Here is an 8,204-nt window from a genome sequence, read left to right as displayed (position 1 = left end):
ACTTTTGAACATTATATATCCACGAACTTTCAGACAGTATCTACTGCTCGACATAACTGAAATTGTTTGGAATTCAACCAAATGTAGTTACTCTTGCAAGGGAAATGATGCGTAGATTTTTGAAACGCAGAATAAAATTTACGGCACAAAGCAAGGTGACTTGAAACATCACTAGTTATTATTCTACATTGAGTGAGTTAGGAAAGAGACTATTACCAAGATATCCAAGTGACCAGATCAGGGTTCAAGTTCTTGGCAAAGTTCTTTTTCCTTCTCTTGAGGATGAATAGTCCTATATTCAATAGGAAGAGAGCTGACGAAGTGTCATGCTTTATCAAGCTCCAATCAAAAAGTGCAGGTTAATTGTCTCTCATGAACCGCCAGAGGTAGTCGCTTCCGATAAAGACCACTTGCATTGTGATTATTATGAAAAGTCAAGGCATACAAAGAAGACATGTTGAAAATTACATGAAAGATCAATAAATGGTCTTCAGGAGAAAACATGTAGGTCCATCAAGGGGTCTGGCCGATATTGCAAAAATGTGGAGATATCCCAGAAAATCACTTTTGGAATAAAAAACTTTATTTCAGATAAAATTTACAATCTTCGCCGACTCCTCGCCTAACTTGACTCACTCTTTGTTGCCACATACAATTATGTACAATCACGTACTCCTTCTGTTTCAATTTGTTTATCTTACTTTCCCTTTTAGTCTGTTTAAAAAAGAATGTCTCTTTCCTTTTTTGGCAACTCTTTAGTTTTTGTCTCTTTCCTTTTTTGGCAACTCTTTAGTTTTAACTTTTCACGTACCATGTTTAAAACCACAAGATTAAAGGGAATTTTAGTACATTCTATATATCTTTAATTTAAGACCACAAGATTCAAAAAAAAAAATTACTTTAACAAAATCTGTGTCAAATCAAAACCAAACGAATAAATTGATATAGAGAGTACTGTATTTAGTGTTCTTTTCTAATTCTTGGGTTATTAATTCTAGTGGAAAATAACACATTCCAGGCTCCTTTAAAATATTTCAAAACTGCTCTCCTAGTCTCTTAGGTTATTATGTCATAATCGTCAATGGCTGTCTAACCTCCGTCTCTGGAAGATGGTCTGTTGTTTGTGTACTCGATACTACATTATCATCCATTCTCCATGTACTTGAGTGTTCTATTAACATGTCATTTGTTAACTCCATCACCAAAGAACTAAGATGTAGTATTGAGTTCTTTTCTAGTCATTATATTTTTCAGGACCTTCAAACAAGGAAGAGGATTGGCAGTGATAGATTGCATGATGACCTATACACGTGCGATGGAACTCGAGAATTCTATCAAGCATTTTTTGGAGGAAATAATGATGTCAATCAATAAATAATACAGTGGCGTATGCGGTTGGAGCATCCATCCTTTGTTTTACAAATGTTATATCCTAGTTTATTTTTCAGAATTGAGTTTGACTATTTATTTTGTGATGTTTGCAAATATGTCAAGCATATTAGAAACTATTATACTTTGAATGATGATAAAAATACTACTCTTTTTACTATTGTCCTACTCAAACTATTATTTTATCTGGAAATCTATGGTTTGTTACATTTGCTGATTGTTGCGCTAGGATGACTTGGGGTATATTTGTTAAAAGACCAAAAGTGAGGTTTTCTCATGCTCTCAGTCAGCTCATAGGATGATTCGTACTCAATTTCATACTAAGATAAAAATCTTGTGAACCAACAATGACACAAAATACATGAATTAAAGATTTGGTTCTTTCATGGAGTTCCACCGGATAATCCATCAAATTAAGTGTCCCTACATTAGTACATAAAACGGGTTGTTGAAAGACAAATAACCATTTATTAAAACTGACAAGATCACTATGTTTATCATCAATCTACCAAAAACATATTGGAAGAATACCATTCTAGTTGTTTCCTATCTTATCAATAAAATGTCACCTAAACCTCTCAATTTTCAGAGTCCTCTAGAGTGTTTAAAGGGTGAGAATACATAGATTGTTCCTCCGAAGGTGTTTGAGTGTGTCTGCTTGATTCAAAATAGAAATTTTGAGAAACTTGATCCTACAGATCTTAAATGTGTTTTATTGAGCATTCTCCTATTAAAAAATGTTACACCTTGTAGTTTTATACGTTGAGATTCGTCGTAAGTTAGTTGCCCTAGTCTTGAACACTGAGGCTGCCTCATTCTTAAGTTATTTTAACCCAAACTCAAATTCATAAAAGCTTTAGAAACCTCTCCCATCATATTCAATCACTCCCCCAAGCAAAAACAAAGATCAAAGTGAGAATCAAGTGCCTAGGTTTTCAAAGTCTTGTTGAAGCTTGTCTCTTCTTCTCGTAGAAGCTTTGGAGGATAATTCAAGGTGAAGTGATCTTGGAATTGGAGTGTTCTTGAGTTCTTGAGGTAAGATTTCATCTTATTTCCATGTTTATGAGTTTATGTGGTAGTTATGCTAGGGTTTGAGAGAAAGAAATTGGACGAAAGGTTCAAACATGAACTTGATGTTATTTTGAGTTGTAATATAACTTAAGCCATGATTGTTAGTGTGTTGTGAGCAAAATCTTATTATGGGGGATAATAGTTAATGTTGAGGATGTGATGAGGTTGTTGTACTTGGTGTATTTGGAAGAAGGAAGTGTTGTATACAAGCGTATATGGGGCTGCTCAATTGTATATCTTTAAATGTGGTGAATATGAGTTTAAAGAAGATCATATGAGGTTGTCATTTTAATTGTTGGTTGTGGATTTTGTGGTGATGATTAAGAAATAGGGGAAATGTTTCCTGTTTCACTTTAGATCGAGTAATCATTTATATACGTGATATACTATCGCCATCTAAGTTGTATATGTATTCCTTTGTTATAGGATTGACACTCTAGTGGTGATAAGCTTGTTGTTGCTAATTTTCCTTCTTTTTGGCATGATCCTTATGAACGGAACGTAAACGTAACGCTACTTCATAATGAATTCAATTCATCGTGGATAGGGATGTTCCATGTTGATTCATGTTCTGGAATGGTATTCTCTGTAAGTTCTTCTTCAGATTCAGTATGATTCATAGAGTCACTATTTAATAAAAATGCCAACTCATAATGATGTTCGGAGGTGTAATGACTTTCCGTCACTCCGACAAACTCAGGATGTACTCTTATCAATCCTATGACCCCTCAGATAAGCGTATATTATGTACTCCCTCCATCCCAAAAAGATTGTCTTCCTTTCCTTTTTAGTCCGTCCCACAAATATTGGCACCTTTTTATATTTAGAAATAATTTAACTTTATGAGATGATTTACAGCCACACAAATATCTAAAATTTGTTTTGGACCACACATTTCAAAAGTCTTTCTTTATTTCTTAAACTCCGTGTCAAGTCAAATTAAGACAATCTTTTTGGACGGAGGGAGTATTATATATATGTATGGGGTATGGGGAAGGTGACGGCATTATATATGCACTACCACCTAATCAGCTAGTCACATGATGATGACACTACTAAAAAACTGCTAAAAATCGACGGATCAAAAACCGACGCACTGGGTCGTTTAAAAAAACCGACGGAAAACCGACTCACAGAGTCGGTTTTTTGTATTTTTAATTATTTTAATCGAAAACCGACGGACAACATCGGTTTTGGCGTAATTTTGAAAATATAATTCGCCAAAATAAACCAACGTCCCACGTCGGTTTAATTAAAAAAAAAAATTAATATAAAACCGACGTCGTACGTCGGTTTTATTTTAAAAAAATATTATAAATAATATACAATTCATTTTGTTTTAAAAAAAATAATAAACATTTTTTTGAAGAAACCGACGGACGTTGTCGGTTCCTTTTTTTTTTAATTTTTGGGGTCAAAATCCGGTCAAATGTGCGGAAAAAACCGACGGACAGTCGGTTTTTGTCCGTCGGTTTCCTATATATTGGCGATGGGATTCTTTCCCATTTCGGCTATCCTCTTCAAAATTAAACCCACCCTCCCCAAACCCTAGCCGCCCCCTCCCTCCGCCCGACGCCGCCTCCCATTTCGCCGCCGCCCAACGCCGGTGCCTGCCTTGACTCCTTCCCCCTACCCCAAACCCATTTTGAAGGTTAGTTTCTCTTAAATTAGGTAAGATTAAAATTCTTTTAATCTTAGTTTTATTTGTAGATTTTAGGCCTAATGCTCGTCTATTTAGCTTTGTTCAACATCATTTGCAATGTTATTAATGTTGAATTTGTGAAAAAAAAAAGTAAACTTTATTTGCCTAGTTTAATTTACTTGTCATTTTTTTTTTGGGTTGAGATTGTGCTATATTTCATATTCTTTGTCAATGTATTTGTGTTAGCTTAGTTATCATTCTTTGTAATATTGTTGATGTTGAATATGTGCAAAAATATATACTTTAATTATTTGACTAGTTTTTTTGTTGTTGTTGGATTGTGCTTTTTGTTAGAAACCCATAAGTTATTAGAATTGTTATTGATCATTCTAAATTAGAATGGATTGAGATTGTGCTTTTCAAAGTTAGAATTGTTAAGTTATAGTATTTCTATAACCTCAATACTAAAATGTAGATTTTATTTCTCTAGATTTACTTTTCAATTTTTAGAATTGGTTGGAATTGTGCTTTTCAAATTAAGTTAGAATTATTAAGTTATGTTAGAATTATTAAGTTATAATATTTCTATAACCTCAAAACTAAAATGTAGATTTTATTTGACTAGATTTACTTTTCAATTTTTAGAATTAAAGTTAGAATCCATAAGTTATTAAAGTTAGAATTGTTATTGAGAATTCAAAGTTAGAATTAGTTGGGATTGTGATTTTCAAAATTATATTAAAGTTAGAATTTATAAATTATTAAAGTTAAAATTTATAAATTATTAAAGTTAGAATTGTTATTGAGAATCCAAAGTTAGAAATGGTTGGGATTGTTTTCTTAAGTTATATTTTAAGTCGAAATTCTTAAGTTATAATATATTTCTATAACCTCAATAATTTGTGGGTATATTTTTGTAGATGGATCGTATGTGGATGTATAATATGAATAATAGTAATCGTGTGGGTGTACATGATGAATTTGTTGAAGGTGTTGATGGGTTTATCAAACATGCAATGACACTTTACCCTTTTCAAAATGAAGGGTAATTAGGTGTCCTTGTTCTCATTACCGGTGTATGAAGTATTTGAAACCGGAAGCGGTTAGGGTTCATTTATATAGTCATGGGTTTAAGCGAGAAATATTATGTTTGGACTGATCATGGAGAGACTGATGGGGTCAATGGTATATTTTACAATATTGTTGTCGGTGAAAGTAGTGTGTCGCAGGAATATAGTCACGTCCAATACTAAGTTTCATTTTTTAATATACAGAGGCAATATATGGATCATGTGGACCGGTACAGACCAAACTCGGCTGAGCATCCGAGCCGTCCTCCGGAATTAGAGATAGATTTTTGGTGTAGAGCGAGTTGGGGGAGTACAAAAGGGTAGAGCGTACGGTCTAGGCCCAAGGAACAACTTAAGTCGCCTTCGGTCGGGATTGCGAGGTGAAGGGTCTTCTCGACAAGCCGAGGGAGTTGATGATGTTCGGTCGCGGCTATGGCGCAACAAATTCTTGAACTTAATAGGAAATTAGGTGGCGAGGCAAGAAGAGTTGAGGAAAGTAACACCATGAAAGCGAATATTGAATTGCTAATGGCACAAGTTAAAAGCCACATCGCATGTGGACGTTTTGGTGTGCCCCCTTCTCCCCCTCCTCGACCCGAGAAGATGATGATGACGGTGATTTCGTGCTTTCGAACACCGGATGATCGGTTGTAGTAGTTTGAATTTAATAATGGACTTATGTTAAAACTAGTTAATGGTACTTTTGGTTGGTCATTTAAATATTTCAGAACTTTGAAGGTTTATTTAGATCGTATTTGATGTGTTTTATTATTACTTAGGATGATTTTATGTGTTGTAGCTCTTTTAGAATTGATTTGGAGCATTTTAATGCTAGTTTTGAGCGACTTTTGTTATTGGTTTCGACAGATTTTGTGCGGTTTTTTGTGCGAGTGTGGTTGCGAAAATGCATGATTTGCATGCTGAAAATTTTCCGGAAAACCGACGGAAAATCGACTCGTCCGTCGGTTTTTACGGAATTAATGCTTATATTTTACAAAAAAACCGACTCAACGTGTTTCGGTTTTATAATTAAAAATAAAAAAATTATATAAAAAAACCGACGCGGTGCGTCGTTTTTTCATAAAATATATATTATTTATATATAAGATAAAAAATCCGAATTTAATAAAACCGACCTTTGTCCGTCGGTTTTTAATTTTTTTTTAATTTTAAAAATATTTGAATAAAACCCGACGGACAACGTAACCGATCTTTGTCCGTCGGTAAAAACCGACGTTGTCCGTCGTTTTTAAAGCGAGGCTATTAAAACCGACGGACGTTAAAATGTCGGTTTCCGTCGGTTTGGTTAAAAAAACCGACGCTAGACGTCGATTTTTTGTCAGCGGTTTTCCGTTTTTTTAGTAGTGTGATGATGCCCACGAGAGGCCGATATGATACGATGGGATGCCCACGAGAGGCTTGACGGGCGTATATATATATATATATATATATATATATATATATATATATATATATATATATATATATATATATATATATATATATATATATATGACCCTATGCATGCATGCACAATATTTATGTATATCATTGGCCCACAGAGGAAGTTCAAACGTACAGGTTGCATTTATTTCATTCCATGTTCTCTTATGTCTCTTTCATGTTACTTTTATGCCTTACATACTCAGTACTTTGTCCGTACTGAAGTCCCTTTCCTGGGGGCGCTGCGTTTCATGCCCGCTGGTTCAGGTAGATAGGTTGACGATTTGCCCCTGTAGGCTGCTGTTCCGCTGACATTGGAGCACTCCTCTCTTTTCGGAGTTGCGGTCTAGTCTTGGTACGATATTCTTTTGTGTACATATGGGTACGGCGAGGCCCTGTCCCGACCTCTTTATGTCAGATACTCCAATAGAGGCTTGTAGACAGTCATGGTATAGCTAGACTCTACATAGCCCTTCGGCCCATATTTTTGCTATATAGTATTGCACGTTGGCCTTGTTGACTTGCATAGTTTTTGTCCGGTTAGTTGTATAGGGTATCTTTTGGGGCTCATTCCTTTTTCAACATATCTCTTATATGAATTAGCAGATTTTCATCTACTGCCCCCAAGGTACACTCTTGTTTATGATCATGGTAGGAAAGCATGTTTAGCGGTGCTCGGCAGGTAGGGCCCGAGTGCCCGTCATAGCCCTCCAGTTTGGGTCGTGACACAAATGCTATTATCCTTCCCTCCAGTAGATTCTTTGTCAACAATGATTACACCATTTTGATAGTTTGAGTCTTATTTTGATATTACACCATTACCTCTTCAAAAGGAGCGTAATAAGGGGGACAGGATAATTCTCCCGAGTTCCACGGTTGAAACCATTACCACAAGGAAAAGTGAAACTGGAGAAAGAATTGGGGGGCAATCAGTTAAGTGTTTGAATAAACATGATTTGATAACTAACTCAAGGAGAAAAAGAGCAGAAGAAGCCATCATGCAATCTGTCGAAGTTGAACATTCTTCTACTTGTGAGTTATCTACAATTCCTAATGAGTTAGATTTGCCTATTGCTCATGAAATGGACTCAGATCTTGCACCAAACATTCTTTATCTAATTTTATTTCTTAGAATTATATGCCTCTCTCCTATAGAGTCATTTTCTTGTCTATTATTTCCATTGTGTCTATTATCCAAAACTAGTGGGAAGTTTTTGCAGATCCTAAATGGAAACAACTATGATTGAAGAAATGAAGATCTTACAAAAAAAATGAGACTTGGTAACTTATAACTTCATAACCAGATAATGATTGGTCGGAAATGAGTCTTTATTGTGAAACATAAAGTTGATGGCTCAATTAAAAGAGTCAAAGCAAGATTGATAGCTAAGACTTCACTCAAACTTATGATGTTTATTCTCAAGAGACATTTTTCCCGATTGCAAAGATGAGCACTTTCAAAATTCTTTTGTTCGATACAACTAATCTTGATTGAGACTTGCAACAGTTTGATGTGAAGAATACATATCTTCATGGAGACTTAGAAGAAGAGGTGCATATGGTGATCCCTCCTGGATTTTGTATTGATC

This window comes from Lycium ferocissimum, chromosome 2 (genome assembly GCF_029784015.1).
Source record: "Lycium ferocissimum isolate CSIRO_LF1 chromosome 2, AGI_CSIRO_Lferr_CH_V1, whole genome shotgun sequence".
In the NCBI taxonomy this organism is placed as follows: domain Eukaryota; kingdom Viridiplantae; phylum Streptophyta; class Magnoliopsida; order Solanales; family Solanaceae; genus Lycium; species Lycium ferocissimum.
This window is presented reverse-complemented; position numbering follows the sequence as displayed.